The sequence below is a fragment of the Corvus brachyrhynchos genome, unplaced genomic scaffold, assembly GCF_000691975.1.
Source record: "Corvus brachyrhynchos isolate BGI_N302 unplaced genomic scaffold, ASM69197v1 scaffold142, whole genome shotgun sequence".
NCBI lineage: Eukaryota > Metazoa > Chordata > Aves > Passeriformes > Corvidae > Corvus > Corvus brachyrhynchos.
In genome coordinates this window covers 7198985-7219742 of record NW_008237226.1, presented here as the reverse complement: position 1 = coordinate 7219742, position 20758 = coordinate 7198985, and positions in this window count along the sequence as shown.

The window sequence follows — 20758 nt, the reverse complement described above, 5'->3', positions numbered from 1 at the left end:
AAATCTATTTCTTATCTATTGAATGAAAAACTAGGGACTTTACATCTTCTCTGAGATAAAGAATGGCATGAAAATGATGTATGGGGAATTTACTGACTCTAGAGAAAGTGATAAATATTCATTGAAAATAATCTATGAGGATAAGGAAATGCCTTTTTGGCAAGTAAAATGCCATTTCAATATTTCATGGGGGATTATTTCAGTTACATGTTTTGAATTAATTAAAAAAGACCTTAGAAGTGATCAAAAAACAACACTGTTGTGAATAGACATAGCAAGAAAACAAGATTTCAATTTTGTGGGAGTTTTTGATGTTTTGGAACTTATTTTTGTATGTGTTGGAATTAAACATATTTAGAGCAATTAAGAAAATCATATACATTATTGGAAATACATGTTCAGGATCCTGATAATGTTTGTTCAGAGACAGCACCTGAAACTCTATGACTTATCTTTTGTCTTTATATATTTTGATAATTTTGTTCTGGAGAAATTTTCTCTGTGAATGGGCATGTCCACTTACAAAAGAAGCTGACTTAAAAAATCCCCACAGCAGCCATTTCTGAAACACAGATGTCTCTCATTACATCTGCCTGTCTATTTCTAAGGTAAATTATTCTTACTTTGGAACTGTTTTGGTAAGACGGGAACCCTTGGAACTTTAAATCCTGGTGTTTGTTCAAGTCAGTAATAATAGTCATGCTTCCAAATGTTTGCAGAGACTGTCAAGCTAACTTTCTGGGAAAATTGAAGCTTCTGTTAAAATGAGTCTGAAAGCTAACCTACCATGGCAGAGAAAGGAGGAATAACTGGTCTGTAGACAGTGAAGCTTGTTTTGAAAACAATCTGCTTAAGAGCTACAACATCAAACTTTCAAAACACACAGATCCAGAGTCTTGTTGCCATTTCCCTGTGGTGGTATCTTTGTTCTTTGTCCTCTCCAGTATGACCATGCCTGCTGCCTTCACCCTTAAAGGGATTTCCAGCCCCGACTGGCTTTTCATCAGCCTCACTAGAATAACAGTAGTGACTCAGGGAAATGCCTTCAAACCCCAGGAACTATTTTCTATAGGAAGCAATGTCTCCTCTCTTGGTCCTTATTATCCTGCATGAGGCTATGCCCTGTCAGGAATAATTAATTTTTCCAGTGACAGATTATGTTGCTAAGCACTGTAAGTTTAGAAAGTTGTCAATTTATCGCTAAACACAGGAAAGTGCTTGTGGCAGCCCAGCCTTCTCTCATCTCTCCCTCCTCAATGCTTTCATTTTGTTGAAGAACTGATACAGCTCTGCTAGAGAGCTGTGAGCTATCCTCCCTCTGAATATAGCTAATTGCTAGCTTGTTGAAGAAGTTTCTTTGCATTATTTACCTTAAATAGATGTCCCTGAACATCTCCTCCTTCTCAAAAAGCAAAACAAACCAACTAAATAAAAACAGCAAAAACCAAACCAAAGCCAACAAGAAACAGACATATATATGTATATCGATAAAAATAACTAGTAGAGCTTTCTAAGCTCTTTTTTTCAAATAGCTAATTTGGCAACTTATCCTAATGTTTTATAAAAATAGTGTACATGTTTTCCTGGAAAACTGTTATAAGTAGACTTGAAGTTCCAAAGACGAGAGATTCCCTTCAACTGTATTTGATTATACCCTAATACCACTGCTAATGAGAGAGATTTACCATTCCTGTGACTCTAAAGACAGCACTGCTGAGATTGCAAGGATAAGAAATTCTCATTTCATGAAAGCACCAATTTTATTCACTAACTAGGAAGAAGGTACTACCAGATCCATGAGGAACAGGTAGCATCTCATCTGTAAAAAAAAAAAAAGCTCAAATTAGAGTCAACAGAGTTGATTCTGTCTCCTAGCAGATGCAAGACACATTACCATGTAATATCTCTTGAAAAATCAGGTTCCAAGCTTCCCTCTAGCAGAACTGAAAAAAACAAAAAAACCCCATGCCTACTGTGGTTCTGTATATACAAGTTGAAGGATTCCGTGACCTCAGTTTATATCTTCTTTTCCTGTTTTATATATGCTCTGTTATAAAAGAAAAAAAAAATAAAAGAAATGTAAAATGTTTGTGTTGGCTGATTACTGGAGATCCTTCTAGCTTCACTTTTTCCTTTGTGAATGTTCAAGAAAATGAAATTCAAGAAGTATTTATTGACACTAGGTAAGTTAACCAGTTGATGCCTACATAAGAGCTAATTTGTAGGTGTTCCAGCAGTTTGTAAAATGGTTACTAGTTCTGATGCTGGATGCATTTACAATAAACTAGCACAGCTGGGATCTTTAGAAATGAGATGAGGAAAAGTCAAGTGAAGGACTGAATGAAAGATAATTGGATTTATGCATCAGTGCCTGGAGAGAAGAGAGAGAGGAGAGAGAGGGAGAGAGACTTTTGTTTATGGCCATGAACCAGGAGCTTTTTACTAACATACATGTATATTTTTGCAGCAAAAAAATAAAAAAAAGCATGAAGAGAATTCAAACCACCAAATAACTTTATTACAAGTGAGAAGAAAGCTATGTGCTAGAAAGACCTGGGTCCTTCTCCTTGCAGGCCTGGAGACTGAATACAGATCCTTCTATGCACTGAAGAGGATGCTGCAACTGCTCAGCATAGAAGACCTCTATTTTTATGGGTCAGAAGAAAAGGATCAGAGTAACTTAGGTGTAGTGCATTGTGCATGACCACAGGAAGGAACTGAGTAGATGAAAAAGTGCAGCAGTGTCTGAGGGCGTCTAAGGATGGCTCTTGAATAGCAATGGAGCTTTTCCACTTACATTGTGGGCATTGAGCCTTATGCTTGGAGCCAAATGCCTTCATTTTTCATATGAAATACATGACACTCCAGCAGACAAGTGGACCAAAGGAAAAGAGCAACAGTCCCTTCTTTGGTCCTGAGGGGAAGTATGAAATGCAACAGTTCTTTCATCACTGAAAAACTAACTTCCCCTTCAAAAGTGGGTGGTTGCATATTTGAAGCAGTCTTTGATTTAAACAATCCTTGAAATGTGTTCAAATACTGTCTGTGGAGGGCAGGTTAGAAAGACTGACATGGAGTTTGGTAGTCTGATCACAATTAAACAGTATTCACACAATAATCACTTAGTAAAGCTCAAGCCCGTACTCTAGCCCTTTATAGGCTACAGCACAGATGTAACAGAACAAATTCCTGGGAGGTGTTCTGTACCAGTTTATTTTATCTGGAAAGAAACTTGGCACTTCCTTGACATACAGCAGTATAAAACTACAGAGAAGTAAAATGGCAGAGCATGGTAGGCTAAGAGGGATCTTAATTCCTCATTACTAGCTGTGAGTCAGTTTTCTCTCTCATGTTCTCTTTGATCTCAATGGACTGTACACGTTGTAGAAGGATCTGTAATTAAAATCACTGCCAAAGATCATGCCATGAAAGACAAATGATTCACACCACTGTCAAATGGATGTTCTGTACAATACCGACAGTTGTAAGTAACCCACCAGCCATAGCAGAAAGGCTACTAAAAGAGCAGGCAAAAAAAGTAATTACACAAGAGACACTTCAGACTCATAGGAATACAAATATTGCACCCTGAGGAAAATGAGCAATGGTGACTAATATACCTTGCTTTGCTGAAATGGGTAGGAGTGGGGCCCGAGGATAAGCAGCTGCTTGCAAATATTTCCTGATATCACAAGGAAGGGAGAAAAGTCACACGACTGTGCCACCGCCTTGTCTTCATCTTGGAATGGTGTGGTCTCTTCACACTTGTTATCTAAGGTGTCTAGCCAAAATCCACCTCTATCCAATGTGACCAGATAAAGTAAGGGAGGCAGGCAACTGCAAGAGTAGGGGCAAACCTTCAGGCAATTTTTCATTGCGGTTATCTGGAAAAGACATCTATACTTAATGCTACATTAATACTGATGAGGTGTTTTGTGAAAATAGCCCAGAAGGCATCGGGAGTGCTTGAAGGCATCCTTTTATGACTTAAATGTTCCCATCAAAACTGCTGTTACAATTGTCACTTGTGATGAATGAGGTTATTGACTGAAGACATCTCTGTCCTAGTCAGATTAAAAGAAAAGGGACACCAGTGAAGATAAGCATAAAAACTGTGACATTAGCCTTCACAGATTTTTCTGAAGAATTATATTTATATATATATATGTATATATATATATATATTCTGATATATATAGGTATATATACATGCAGACACAACTGTACATATACACAGCCCTCAAAAAAGTTTACTTTGCTTCAAGCTGTAGATGAAAATTGGAGTTGTTTTTTATTTGATGAGCTCATTCATCCTAATGGGTAGTACAGTGCTTTCTTTGCCTTTATCTGCATAGACGATGTAGTAAATGTCACATAGTTGTTACTTAATATAACATTGAGCTAGTCAGGGGGGAAGACACCCATTTGAGAGAAAGAGACATCACGGAGCTCATTTTAGAAGTCTGGCTTCCTTTGCAATTCTCCTTTCATCTCCCCTCTTCTGTGTTTTTCCTCCATCCTGCTTCTGCAATGTATGATGATGAAAGAATATTCTGTGTAATCCTTGGCAATCATTTTTTTTCCAGGTAACTTTGTCATGTACCAAACAAAAAACCAATAGTTTGGATAGGTGGTGGCTCAGGTTCCCCAATTACCAGTGAACATTTTGGTATACGTACAATTGCTCAAGAGAGGTGGATATTTCATTATATGTGAGCTATAAGTACCTGCTTCTCTTGGGTAATCATGTTTATAGAGGGTCTCAGATGCTTTTTATGTGTCTTGGAGGCTTTTTATAAGAAAGAAAATGAAGCTCTCATAAAAATTAATTTTTCCCAAATGCGCTGTTAGACATGAAGGGGCCAGTTGGTAGAATTTGGATCCAAGAAAGTCTTAGAAGCTTGAATGATGATTGTTTGGGGAACTGAAATCTACAGATACAGCAGTAACCTCTCAGTTTACTTCTATTTCTAATTGTTTGTTTGGATTTGATTTCTTTCAATAAATATGGTAATAAGATTTAAGGATTGAAGACCACATGCAATTGAAAAAGTCAAAAAGGGAGTCTTTTAAAAGGCTACAATAAAAAAGTGACATCAAACATTCACTGAAGAAATACAGAAAATCCTCATGAAGTACAGACTGGAATCATAGTGTAATATTTCTGTGCTTTGGAAAGTGTGTTTTCTGAGAAATGGCAGGTGAATATTCACAAACTATTGTACAGTATTTTGCTGTCTCATATAAGGTGTCAGATATTACTGACTGAAGACACTTGCTATCAGTGGATTCTAGGAAGAGCTGAAGAATTCTGCAGATAATTTCACTGAGACAGTGAAAAATGTACCATAATTTTGTCAGTCATATTCTTTAAGGAATCATTAAAACAATCTAATCTACATGATACAAGCCATAGAATGTCCTAGAGCAACAAGGAATCACTGCTCATCTTGGCTACAAAAACCTTATCAACCTATTTAGGGCATAGAACATTTTGGGCTTTACAATAACCGTGATGTGGTGATTATACGATTGAATTAAGTTAAGATTACAGTGGATGTGACATTTTAATCATGAAACACTTATTTTCAGTAGCTTACAGTGGAAAGTAGGTTCTTCATCCTTCAGCTCAGATTCACATTTCATGATTTTTCCTTAAAGTGAAAGTAAGGTATCTATGGTTTTGCTTGCTTTTTTTTTTTTTTTTTTTTTTTTTTTTTTTTTTTTGGGTGAAAAAAAATAAGGATAAAAGATATTTCATAGTCTTTTTTTAGTTACAGTAACTGAAAAAGTTTATAAATTTTAAATCAGATGCTTTTTTTTTGACAAAAATTTAATTCCTTCAATTACTTAAAAAAAAATAATACTAGAAAAAATTAAATATAATTGTTACTGCTTAATGGTTAATATCAGTTTATCTGGTGTAGAGTGCAGCTTCATGAATGGTTTAGATGCTGCAATTTGCAAGCTGTACATACCTGGTAGTTAAACACTGACCTCAGTTCAGTGCTGGACACTGTAGGCCAAGGCTGCAAAAAGACGGGTCAAGAGAAAGAATAAGAATTCTTTCAAAATGTCCCTAGAAAATAAGGTTTTATTATTTGCTTCACAGTTAGATTGCAAGTGTATTGTATCTAGTTCTGAGATTGGCTGCAGCTTTGCAAAGAGCTTAATTGTTACAAGAAGGTGAGACTTATGAAAAAAACCAGACATGTATAGTACATTTATACATTCCACACAGTGTCTGCAATGCACTGCACAAATGGATTCTTTTTTTTTAAGGTCACTAAAAATTTACCAAGAACCCATAGAAATGTGGAGATGTTACTGCTATATGACAGTGATACGAAATTTTCTAAGAAGGCTGAAATCAAGAGCACATAATACAGCAAACAGTATTATTGTGAGCAAAGTAATTATTTGTCAGTTATTCAGGGTTTCTGTTTTAACATCAGACTATTTTCCTTGTCATTTTACTGTAAGGACTGTCCTGCTGGTAAAACAATGTATTTGTATATGTCTGATGCCTATTTTATTCCTTTTAAGCATTAATATCCTGGGAAAAATATCTACCCTGTGACATCAGTCTCATACAAAACAGAAATGAATAAATTCAAGACGGCGATCAGAAAAGCCTGGTACTCCCAGTTGTGGGACCCCTTCTAATACTTCACATGAATATTTCAATCATCTAAAATATCACACTGAAAACTGCATGCTAGATCAGTGTCTTTTGGAAGGCTGCAGCAAGCCCTTTGTGTAAAGTCATGATTTTGTACATGCATTCTAAGATACCTGTGCCATAAGAACTTGTCTTTATAATATTATTTGCCAAGTTCCTATGAGAATAGATTTCATGTCAGTTGAGAGAAGCAGTAACACTGCAGGAGTGTAATAAAACTATATCTTGGTGAAAGAACCTATAGAAAAGGAAAAAGAACCTCTACAGTGTGTGCCTGTTTCCCATGTGATTCTAAGATTTACTTTAACACTTTGTTTCGTATCACTTAGTTATTCATATCACTTAGTTATTCATATCACATTAGTTATGACTCAAATGGCACATAGAAATGGTTGTTTTTCCTGTTGCCATGACTAAAAGAAGGCAGGAGATGCTTGAAAATGGTCTTGTACTTAAAAGTAGAAAACCCACAATAGGAAAGCCATATGTTTAACTGTTAACAAGTAGATTGAAAGTGACAGATTTAAGGGAAAAAAAGGTCATTATCAGTGTCACTGGGATGCAACATGAGCTATTACCCTTTTTCTGCATCTCTTTACAAATTCTACAAGTCTATGCACTTCTCCTACTACTTGCATTCTTAAATTATTTTCAAGAGAAAAATAAAATATAAAGATGGATAATGTGGAGCAGTTCATTCACTGTTACTCAAGCCAACAAAAATAAAATGCTAAATGTAAATGTGCAGTTCAAGGTGTAAAATAACACTTATTTGTTTATGTATTACACTCTTAAATTTCAGAACTTCCCTTCCAGATAAAGTTCTTGTTCTACTTTGATTGGAAACAATACTATCATCTCTATAGAAAAGTCACTCACACTGTTGTCTCATTGAAGTTTTTTCTTTGTATGTTTTTTTCCTTGTTGTTTCTCTTAATCTAAATTAATCCAGTGTTGTGTGCCTTGTTTGATGGATCAGGGAACGAAATAATTTTTTTCAAAAATAAGATAATATAGAAGTGAATTTCAGCTTCAGATTCCCAGAACAAAAACATAATAAACAGAAGACATCAAAACATCTTGATGTTCATTGGCAAGGGAGAGTAAAAACCCAGTTCTTTTTTCTCATATATAGAAACTTTCTCCTCAAAACAGTGAATGTAGTATTCCTGACACCCTATTTGAAGACTTTCTTTCCAAGTACAAAACAAGACTAACACTTTTTTTGCCTTCAAGTTATAACAAACCAGTATACTTAATTCTATTTTCCTAGGAAGGATAGGTGCGTATATTGTAAAATTATGTAGAACATCCCATTCCATCAATTGCATACTATCCTGAGATACCCTATAAGGATCCTTGCCACAGGTCTGTACTGTCATTTAGGTTCTGTCTGGGTCTGTCATTGGTTCTGTGATCACACCCATTGCCTGGACTACAGTGCTGGATTTTATTGAGCTGGGCTTACTTCCCCAAGCCATGAGTCATAAAACTGATGACTGATGAGAGTTTGAATTCTGTCTTTTAATATGGTCTGGTAAATAGTAGACTTGGAGTCTTCATATTTAACAAAGTGCAAATTTAACTTGCACTAGGTTTCACAGTTGCTGTCAACAGCTCATTTGTAGGACTAGCCAATAAATGAATAGTCTTTAACTAAAGAATCTTAGTAAAGTTTTTTTGTCTGCAATTCTAATTATTACATAAATCTTTAGCACATGACTTTAGTCTACAGGTTAATTTAATATAATATATGGTCTCTCGTCAGGCACAGTTATACCCTTGCTAAAATATAGTGACAGAACTATATACACCATTCTAAGTAATGTTCAATTTATAGCTTACATGGATATGGTATCAACTACTTTGATTTATACTGTGTGCCCTCTAGCAATACAATCCAATGTTCTTGCCTTTTTTATTGCAGCAACAGTACTCAGTGCATTAAACTTGTTCATATTTTCTTATACCAAGTTCAAAACTTAAAGGTATTTTATGATGGCTACTCAGTCCTTTCCTGTCTACTCTTACGTTAAAATTCTTCAAAGTCATTCTTGGAAAAGCAGTTAATCTATGACCCATTTTTCCTTAGGCTAAATTGGGTGTTCTCAAGTAAGCCAATGCATTTAATCCTTTGGTATGGGATCTTTAGCAAACCAATGCCTGGAAATTTTAAAAGTACAACCACTACATTAAAGTGTGTGCATTTTTATTCTGCTTTTGCTTTTCCACGTGCTACCTGCACTTTTCTCCAGACTGCATTCACAACTTCACACACAATTTCTTTTCTGATATTTTCAGAGTACAATATTTTATAGCACTGTTTTCTCTCCTTAGTAACTGAATTATACCCTTGATAAACCAGCTGCATGTTTTATCTGATTTCATGCAAAGAATGTCCAATCACACTGTTTTTTTGTCTGCAGGTCTATCAGTTCTCTTGTCTTTAATCCATTGGACAACTTCCTCAGATGAACAAAAGATGCAAAAACCTTCAGATTATCTCACTACAAATTTTATGATAATATTAGAGTGAATACAGGGGAGACATATGCTTTCAGAGAGATGTAATATTTTGAAGCTCAAAAGGGATTTTAGGGAAGTTTGACAGGTGTATGGTGGGGCACACAAAATCATGACATATCCAAAAGCTGGCTAACATATTCTGATTTTCAGAACTCTGTGTGTCTTATACACATCAATTTCAAGGATATAAGTAAGCGTATTTTTAGTTTCTATTGAACTTATTGAATGTTTCCCCTATATTTTTTTAAAATATTCTCGGAAAGTGTAACTAGGAGGTGAGTATTCAGCAAACATGCTTTTCATGAAATCTGTTATTGCATTCTGTAATACTCTACCCTGCCCAGCAGGGACAGCTTGAACAGAAGTTACTCCAGACTTTAGGCCAACCTAGGACAATTTAAGCATCCAGTCTATTCAATTATTTCAAGTGAGATACTCAACAACATATGGGGGGTTTTGTATCTTTTTTAACTGAGAAACTCTTCTGTTCTGAGAAAGAGGAAAAACACCCCTCTTCAAAAAGCAGAATGTTTACATGTATTTTACCATATTATTATCATCATTCTCTTTTTGTTTTAACCTGACATATTTTCTATACAAAGAAAGACAACAAAATTAAAATCAAGATTCACAACTGACTTTTCTTCCTTACTAAAATCTGATGTAATGCAATTGCTAATGCAGTTTGTGTTGAAAGCAGATTCTATACTTGTGCCAAAATAAATGCTTCTATCCATTGAAAACATGGATTATAGAATGAGGGGTAGAACAGATTTTCTGGTTAATTTAAAGGCAAAATCTAATTTCTGCAGATATGTAGTGCATGCCAACATGGTTTAAACAAGCCCAGCTGTATACACAAAGCAATCAAATGCATCTATGGGGACAATGTCTTATTGACAGATAAAAACTGACCACAGAAAGAACAGATGTAGCCTAGATGTCATAATTTCCTTTATTGCTACCTAGAACCAATGCAACTATGCCTTGAAAGAGAATGCACAACTGCAATTTCTTTTCTTTTTATTTTTTCAATATTGATTTCAGTCAAAAAGGAGGCAGAGGTTCGAAGAACAACAATCTATGTTTCTATAAGACATCAAAAGCTGCCTGTAAGTAAACATTGACTTATGGCAGATGTGTCAGTTTATTGTGAAACACTTTTCCTTTCTAATCACCATAATTCTATAAATCTTCATCTGACATGTTGGTGTGTGCTTTTAGACCAGATGTTTTGCATTTCAGGGAAAGAAAAGAGCACAAAGCAGAAGCAACCTCAAATCTCATGACGAGCATTGTAGAAATCCCATTATTTTTGAAATGAAATATCACTGTGCAACTTTAAATGTGACAGTTATCATTACCCTTGAGCTGTAGTAACACACAGACCCTCCTTTCCACCTTGATCACTGTTGTCATTTAATTGAATCTGAATATTTTATGAGCAAGAGATAGTAAGAGCATAGCTTTCTGACCTTAATATGATGCCAGCAGGTGCATAATTTAAACCTAAAGAATTATTCCATAGCTCTTAGGAAAACAGTGTTTACTAAAAACCCCAAGTGCACATTGTAAGAGCATGACATAACACAGTAGAAATGAGCAAGGCATTTCCCAAATGAGATTTAAAATGTCACTCCAGCAGATGCAGAACTTGTCAGTCCCAGCACAATTTGTAGGTAAGAAACTACCTAAAAATGTGAAAATCAGTCAGATATGAAATGAACCACATACTTTCTAATCTGCACAGCAGCTTCTTTCTTCTAGTCTTCTACAGTTCAGACTGGATTTAAATACACAAGCACAAAAAAAAGAAAAAATAGGAAGTCATGTCACTCAGTGTCCACATTCTCCTGTTGCATCAGACTTAAAGTATCCCTGTCAAGAAAGCAACCTTTAGTGAATATGCTTAAGTGGCATATGCTTTAATTATTTCAACAGGGACTAACTATTTATTTTATAGAGTATGTTGCATTTCTAGAGATTAGCAGCTTCAGAAAATTAAGTCTACATTTTTGTGCACATAAACTTGACATTTTATCCCAAATCTAGACATTCCTGAACAGCAAGAGAATATCACCATTTAAATGTAACTTTATAATCTGTTTGATATTTTCAAGAAGAAATTTATATATCAGGCTATGGACTGGGTGGAGCAAAGTAATATGGAGGCAGATTAATAGTCCCTAGAAGAGGGATAGGAATTAGTGTTCAGTGAGGCAACAGGTATCATTCAGGAGGATTAAAATATGAATAATACTGAAGACAATATTTTGACGTTCAGATGATTCTTAGTTTACAAGTAGGAGAAAGTTAATTGCTAGATGATAAACAGGTCAATATCTGTTCTCCAGGGTATTTGAAGGGTATTCTATTTAATGCCTGTGTAACATCACCTCTAAATTGCTTCCTTAAGAGAAACATTGGTCTTTTCAACTAAAGGGGAACACCTTCAGGATTTCAGGGAGCTCATCTCGCTGCCAGCTCCTGCAGATCTCCAATGGCAGAGCAACCTATGGGAGGTGACAGCTAGCTCAGCAAGTATAGTGCCAAAGACACCTCAGAATCACAAGCCATGTTTGTTTCCCTTAGTTGTTATATGTGGTTATGAGGCATTAACAATGGAACCTGGGGTGCATAAAATCTCACAGATGTAGCTCTGCATTTGTGATCATATTTATTTTTCCTGTCTAGACTCCAAAAGATAATTTTATTTTAATCAGAACTCTGAACTTAGAAGAAATCTGAACTTACTATTAAGCACAAGCTGTGTTCCCAGTAAGTAATTGTTCCTAAGAATAGTTGAACCTATTGGGATTAAAACTTAGTTTGGTTTTACATTGTTAGATCAATTATCTTGCTATATCAGTGCAATCCAGAGATGAAATAAAATATGTGACAGAACCAGAGTGCCACTAGCAACTTTAAAATAATTTTTTAAAATTTCCATTTACTTTTCTGCCTTCAGGATAGGGCCTAACTGGTTGTAATGGATGCAATAGATTTATACCTTGCATGTGAAAGGAACTGAGAAATCCTGCCTTTATTCCACCATGCACAGCAAGCTTGGTTTCTATTCTATGTGTGACTTTATGTACACGCACATTGATGAGATCAGATGCAGCCACAATCCTCAGAATATTTTCTGATTGCATCCAAAATAGGTATTGACATTCACTGTTCATTGACCTTCTTGTCATCCACTTCCAAATAATGTTTTAAATAATCTGTGGGAAGCTCTGCTTCCTTACTGCTCCATTTTAGATCACAAGATATTTTATGAGAAAAATAAAAATGCAGAAAAAAAAAAAGCCTTCAATTTTCAGCATCAATAAGAAATTATTCCTTCTGTGGTAAAAAAATTATGCTCCTTTTTTTTGGGTTGTTGTCCTTGTTCAGTTTTCTCAGAAATGCTCTACTAATAGAATTAAAATCAAAGATTGTAAAGGCTTATTCAAACATCTTCTTGATGCATGACTCCTACCAAAGTATTTAAATGTCTTAGGCCATATAGATTTTACCTATACCCAGGACAAGAGCAGAAAGAGAGAACATTTTTCATCAAATAATTCGGATTTGTCAGAAATTGCACTTTTCCCACACCTTTACACTTCAGGGTAGGCTTTCTGGTCCAGAACAGTGTGGGATGCCTGCTTCAGAATAGATCACTTATTATAATGGTTATGCTTTGTTATTCATGATTATACTGGGGCCAGAACAGATTTTTCTGTTGCAACTATCATGCCCTTTATGAGTAATAGCACGTTGTTTTAGCTTTAGAAAGGATAGGCCAACTCTATTGACTTAATAGGACAGTTGTGGGTCTTGCTCCAAACCTGCCAAGCTCAATAAAAGAGCAAGAAGCCACAGGCCTGTTTACATCAAGAGAATTACGTTTGCATAGGCTATATGTATTGCTATTGAGCTAATGAGTTCATTCTTTACTCCTCTCATAACCATTTAAAAACTACTTTGTACTTATTTACAAATGAACCTACAAGATCATTCTCTGCCAGAGAGAAGTGTATTTGTCCTTATTGATGTCAGTGAAGTCAATGGAAGGGAGGGTCTCTTTGTACCTTATTAGCTACTGGACCATGTCCGAATATTTAATATATATCTTCACCAAAAAACCCTGTCTTGGCACAGATAAAATATCTCATTAATTCTGTGCAACCCTGTGCTAACTTAAACTCAATGCAAAAAAAATGCCATGTCTACTAATATGTTTACAAGTGAGCCACACGTTGTCAGAGATGTCTGTGTTTTCCCACTGGAAACTAAACTTGAAGAACAGAATCTTCTGCTTTTCCAAACTTGTTATTTTTCTTAGATAGAATACTGAATTAAGCGCATTTCTATGCCTGTCAAGAAAAGAAGAAATAGCACACTATCTAGAAAAAGTAACAGTAACATATCTGCTTTAGCAAAATTGGCATGGGGTAGGAAGTATTGAAGGTTTTTCTAAAAGCTGAATTTAACAATGTTTTAAGTAGATTGGTACATGGATTTCCAGAGTCCCACAGTACATAATGATGTTTTCTGCAGTAGGATTTTTACCCAAATCTGTATAAGCTCTGAATGTTTGAATGAAGCACAGCAGCAGTGGGGAAACACAACAGGAGGCATATGAAGTCTGACAAATAAAGTCTTGCCTTTGCAGATATGAATTTGAACTACACCTTTTTTTCCCAGTGTGGTGCTGAAGGTAGGCAGCTTTATGTTCTTCCTGGTCACCTAAGTTAGCTTCTCTCTGCTCATAGCTCCTCCTGTAAACAGAAGTTTACACTCTGTTTGCCACTACTTTCAGAATTATCAGGATCATTTTAGATACTCTTGTGTGCTTGCTATTCTTTCTCAGTATTCTTCCTAGTTTTTTCTTTGTTTTTATGCAGAGCTGCTTCATTATTGAACCATTCTGCATCGCTCTTGTCATAATCTCTGCATATCTCTGCTGTTGCTACATTTGTCCTTTCAACATAGCAGGCTTACTCCCCAAAACACATAAGCAAATAGACTGTCGCCCCCACCTTTTCAAACACTAATGCAACTGAAGCACAGAACAAACCGGCCTGTAAAATGTAGCTAAAGATACATCAAGGTGACTCTCACAGGTTTCTCCTTCCATTTTGCTAAACAAACATCTGGCCTTAAATTTCCATGTTAAGTGTCTCACTCAGCTGAATTTATGTGACAAGTTTCATTTTCTCTAAGTGTTGCCCATATATAAGCAACAATAACCAATTAATATGACAACAACGCTTTAAAACTTTTAATTGAGGTGCATGGGAGATTTGAGTCCTGGGAAGGCACTTGGACAAGAAGCTGATTGCCTGGGGTTGTCCCTCAGAAGCTTTCCTCATTTCTTACGGTCTGTATGTGGAGAAATGCCTCCCTGTGGCAGGGGCTGTTTGGATTGATTTGTGTTATGGTAGATGTTGGGCAATAGATGTTGTTAGCACTAGGAAAGCACATTGTACTGATGCTGGATAAAGATAAATTACTCTGGATAATTTATTCCATTCTCACCATATTTCTTCCATCTTACCCACCTTTGCTTTTGAAGGTCACATTTCTTCTGTGACCTTAAACTGAAGAGGTACTGATTTGCTCAGAAGTGATATTTACTTGCTTCTGATATGCCTGCCCTGGCACAAACCATGTTTCCAGTTAATTACTTTGACTTCTGAGAACTGTCTGTCAGAGAATGTGGGGCTAGGTGAACAGAGCTGAACCCACTCTTACTGAGCTGGGTTGAGAACTAGAAATAATGCAGCTTGTTGTAGAGCTACATTATCCTTAGCTACTGCAGCCATATTGCCATTGGAACTGGAATTGCTTCTTCATAGTGCCACGTAGCCACATCAGCTTACCTAGGCTTTCTACCAGCGTTGCCAAACCAGGGTTTAGTTCATAACCTCAAGAAGAAAATCCAGCTCTATCTTCCCTGTTCTTTTGCATTTTATTTTCTTTTCATATTTTTATAAAAGGCTGTTTAGTGATGTTGATGCATTTTCCTGGTCTTAAAATCAAGAGTCATACACAGTTAGAAGGGGAAAAGGGATTTTACCTCTGTATTTATTTTAAGGATCCTTAGGTGCACACGTCCAGGTCACATGCATTGAAATGCACCCCGCCAAAATGCCCACCCCAAAAGATCTGGTATAACATTACAGGTTTTACTAATTAGCATATCTATCAAAGATTCCCCAATGAGAGCCTCAAGTGAGTCCCCTTCCCCAAGGAGCCTTCCCCTGGATGGTTCTATCTTGGTTTACAGAATGTGTTCTGGAGAGGACCTTGGGGTCTGGGGCACACTGATCCCTAGCTACGAAGCTTCTAAAATGTTTAGTCTCTTAGCTTGACAAACAAGTCCAAGAATGGAGGGAAAAAGCACTAGGAATACAGAAGCTGTAAAAAGGTATAACAGGGGTATAAAAGAAAAGGCAAAAATCTTCATGGCATCAATGTGAGCAGATGCACAGTTTAAATGCAAAAGTAACATTAATTCACTTTTTTAACACTCATTTTACCAGGCTTCACCTATCTGCATTTTAAATCTGACCCATAAAACTATTACCATAAATGCTACCCATAAAATATTTACAAGACAATTATTGAAGAAGCTTTTATCGACTTAGGATTCCATTCTCCTTGCCTTTCTGATTTCCAAATAAAATTGTAGTTTTGAACTCAGACAAGGTGGTTACACAAAGAGTTATAGTACTGGACACTTGAACCTTTTTCATGCCTCAGAGATTACTTGCTTCTATTTGCCAAATATTCATCTATTTTCTTTGATAAATTATTAGATTAATAATACGAGTATAGTTAAACTTCTAACTTCTTAAGTGAGTGTAATGAATGAATATCAGAAAATAATTGCACATAGACATCTGTGAATAAAACACTTGATTAGTTGATTTCTTTTTTCTTTGTCTCTCCCATGGTTTCAAACTGAAAGAGAGTAGGGTTAGATTAGGCAATAGGATGAAGTTCCTTACTGTGAAGGTGGTGAGGCACTGGAACAGGTTTCCCAGAGAAGTTGTGGATGCCCCATCCTTAGAAGTGTTCAAGGCCAGGTTGGATGAGGCTGGAACCTGTTTTAGTGGAAGGTGTGCCTGGTCATGGTAGGGAGGTTGGAACTAGATGACCTTTAAGGTCCACTCCAACATAAGGCATTCTATAGTTCTATGATTCTATGATTCTTCTATGTATTCTCCAGGTTTGCCACTGTTTTCTTTGCTACAGCTTTCCAGAAAAGAGACAAAATATGAGTGGCCTCTGATGTTCACTGAGATTTTTACTACTAACGAAATCTGGTCTGTATTAGAAAGCTTCTAAATCATAAGAAAATATAAAATGCAAAAGGCAAAAAGACAATTTGAACAAATTTGGTTGCATGGCTTCACGTTTAGCCATTTTATGGCTTCAAATTAGCAAAATAAATTCTTCTAGCCTTTGAAATTGTATAAAACTGATTTAGCATTTTCTCTTAAATATGAAAGACCAAACATTAACAGATTAATTGGATTAGCTACCAGCAATGAGCAGGTAACTTAATGTAAAACTAAAAGATTTTCAGGTTCCTAAATTTGATTTTTTCATGCTTTGTAGCTTGCTAGTTTTACAACTGCCTATGAACTAGAAATATTTATTAAAATAAATTATTGTATTCTATTTAATGTAACTGAGATGTCATTAAAATTGCATGAAAACATATTTCGCATACTTGTTAGTTATTCCTTACTTTTGAAGATGCCATTCTGCATTAAAAAAAAAAAAAAAGGCTGCTGTGCCTCAATTATAGGGTGTTTTTAAGAGGAAGAGTGGTCATGGATGCTCCTGAATGGGTTTGTGATCACTAGAATACTGAGATTTCAGCAGCTGGAGGATTTTTTCAAGCAAAGGAAAAGAACTGTGCTGGAGTATGAAACATTTTTCAGGCATAGAGACAATTTTTAGTGACTAATTATAGCTACAGCTAGGTAGGTAAAAACAGCAGTGTAAAAAAAATCCATGTGTGAAATTAATTTGGAACTGAAGTTCAGTTTGAAAGAGTCTGGTGAATGATCATAAACTTACTAATTCCTCAAAACAATCTAGACAATGGCTTGATTATAGATAAGATAAAAGGCACATTTTGTAAGGATATTTTGTGTATAGGTGTCTTATCAAGGATGAGAACCAAAGTTGATGTGGAATGCTATAAGGAGCCATTAACTACCAGAATTGAAAGGCTTGATTTTAAAAACATGATGTTATAAGTGTATTCCTCCCAAGGAGAGTCTTATTTTCTTTCTCTTCAGGTTTTTAAAATTAAGTTTGGTAAGGCAGGAGAACAAAATAAATTCTGTGGTGTGATGGTTTTGGCTGCAGTAGAGTTACTTCTCTTCAGAGCAACTGGTATAGGACTAAGTTTTGGATGTGTGCTGAACACAGGGTTGATAATAGAGATATTTTTGTTATTGTGGAGCAGGGCTGTGCCAGTTTGGCCAAATTTAGAAATATATCCTCTGAGAGAAGGCAGGTTACAACCGTCCCTTCCCCACCAGGTTCAGGACAAAAGAAACTTTTTCCTCAAAGAAAGGTGAAAGAGATAAAAACTATTTATTGAACAAACACTTGGGAAAAGGATAATGTTGCTAAATAATAAAAACTCTCGCTCTGCTGGGAAATTTACAGAGCCCTTCCATAGATGTCTCTCCCCCCCTCCTTGGAGCTGGGACGGGGTGGTGGGCCCGCCTCCAGGGCCAAGGCCGTGGTGGAAATTCTTCCCAATGTATTCTGAAACAGTCCAGCAGAGGAAAAAAAAACCAAAGTCCCAGGAAAACAAAAGTTCAACTCTCCGTCTCTTTCTGGAGAAAGAAAAAGGAGCTGAAAAACTGGCTGAAAGCAAGCAGGGTGCTTTCCCTCCTCTTGTTCCGCTGCCACAGCTGAACACAGAGCCGTCTCTATCTCTGTGTCCTTGAAAACATGAAAAGAAACTGCTTAGAAAGTTCCCTCAGTTTTGTCTCTCCCCCCTCTCAGGCTCAGTTTAAAGGCACAGAAAGGCACAAAATTATTTTCTGGGCATGGAGTAGCGATACGGGATACACATCACAAAGTCACCCCAAGACAAGGGCTTACACAGCCAAGGCCTTTTCTGAAATAAACTGACCAAAAGGATGTTCCATACCCTAAGGCATCATGCTCAGTATACAAATTTGGGGGAAGGACGGTATGTTTGGAGTGATGATGTTTGTTTTCCCAAGTAACCATTACATGTGATGGAGTACTGCTTTCCTGGGGATGGCTGAACACCTGCTGCTCATGGGAAGTGGTGAATGAATTCTTTGTTTTGCTCTGCTTGCATGCATGGGTATTATTTTACTATTAAACTGTCTTTATCTCAATCCATGAGTTTTCCAGCTTTTATACTTCTGATTCTTTCCCCAATCTCACTGGTGGTGGAGTGGTGAGTGGCTGTGCAGGGCTTGTTGGCTGTCTGGGGTTAAACCACTACATGTGAGAAAAATATTTTGGCTACAACAATAATTTTGGATAATGGGAATCTAAGTTAAATTTCTTATGCCAAAGTTAGTGCAGGCATATCAGTCTCTTGGATTCTCAATGGAATACAAGCTGCTTGACAACAGGTTTTTTTTGCTTTCAGAGGCTACATTAATGAAAGGCATTAGTAGTTGCAGTGTGTTTTCCAACATTTATCTTTGAGGCCTGTAGCATCAGATGGAGTGAACATCCCATACCCACTGTAATGCTATGGGCAAATTAGTTACCTCAAAATGAGGGTCATGTCTGCTGAAGGGTTCTGCAGATCAGCTGAAAGACTCAACAGGGAAGAAATAGACTGATTTCAAATGCCACACATTCCAGGCAAAAAAATCCCCAGTTTACCTGGAAAGTGGCCTTGATCTATGCTTGGGATATGCTACCCTCACCTTTGTCTTGGACATTTCTATCAAATGATGAAAAGATTTTTTATTTCTATTAAAAGTTTGCTTACTCACCCTTTCCACTTGGCACTTTGTCCAAAGAGGGGGAGATTTTAGTTCAGTGTCATCAACTGCCTAAGGCACTCCAATCCTCATAGCCCATTCTTGTGAAAGAATTCTCATATTCGTAAAGACTGGGCCAGAAAGGAAACAAAACTTTTAACTGCTCTTGATAGTTAGGAGAGGGCGAAGGGCAACAGGTACAAGTTGCACTAGGAGAGGTTTCATCTTGATATAAGAAGGAAAGTTTTTTACTGTGAAAACAATCAATCACTGGAATGACCTTCCACAAGACCATGGTGGAGTCTCCCCATCACTGGAGGTTTTCAGGTGGCTGGACAGGGTGCTAGATAATGTCATCTAGGCTCCCTTTCCTGCAAAAGGTTGGATCAGATCATCTTTTGAGATCGCTTCCAACCTGGGCTGTTCTGTGTTATGTCTTTTAACTCCAAAATAAATTATATTGATGCTTGATGAGGTCTGACTTCTGGGATGAAGTATGTTTCCCAAAGAAAAGGAAGTTAGCTGAGGACTCTCCTATCTTGAGGGAATGCCTGAACTGCAAGATTATTGTGCAAAACATGCTCTGCTTCCTTCCCCTCTCTTCAGTGCTGCCTTTCAGAACAGAAGTGTTACTCAGCAAGTGGCTGACCACATGAAACTTCATGTCAGATTCTCCTCAAACACATTACCCAGTGACATAGATAAGAGAGAGAGCAAGTCATTTCTAGAGGACAACTCAGATACGGAAATGCTAATTTTTCTCTGTCGTCTGTAAGAAAACTAGGTTTCACTTACAATCTGTAAATGTAGACTCAGTATTTTTAGGTCTTACAGTGCCTAACACTTCTGAGTATAACTCAATCCTTTTTCTGGGTCAGGACCTTCATTTCTCTGCAGCTGAATATCCCTGACAATGTGGGATGATGCTGCCTTGCTATCCCATGTATTCTTTTAAAGACAAATATCAAAAATTATAAGCTTCTGAAAAGGTAAATTTATAATGGGCCAAAAAAGAACCACCAACAAACATATGACTTATGCAGGGATACACTACACAGGGAGAACTCCAAAGCGTTCACAACCCTAAAGGAGGAACATGGTCATAGAAGAAGTTTTCATAGGAAAAGCAATTTTCCTTCAATAATATTGCTGCTAGAGTAGCATGAAGATTATTAAATTTCTCATCCACAAACTTTGTAAAAGAAAAGAGTAATAACTGCGATAAAATCTCCATTTTTTTTCTCATTCCCAATTAAGTACAGCAGGTTTTAATAACTGGATATTTGAGAAGCATTTCAAAGCTAGGTGCAAAATTTTAAATGACATTGGTATGTATAATACATTTTAGAAAGAAAGGGGCTTATATATTTTACACTCTGTCCTGTAATACCTATTAATTTTAAGGGAAGTTACAAACAAAGTATGCATTAGAAAGATCATATAGTCCAGAAAGATTACTTTAAAATCTGTGCTCTTTTAAATTTTAAAATAAAATTCATAAAATATCATACTGGAAAAGAAATGAAGCAGTAAAAAACACGTGGAACAGGCT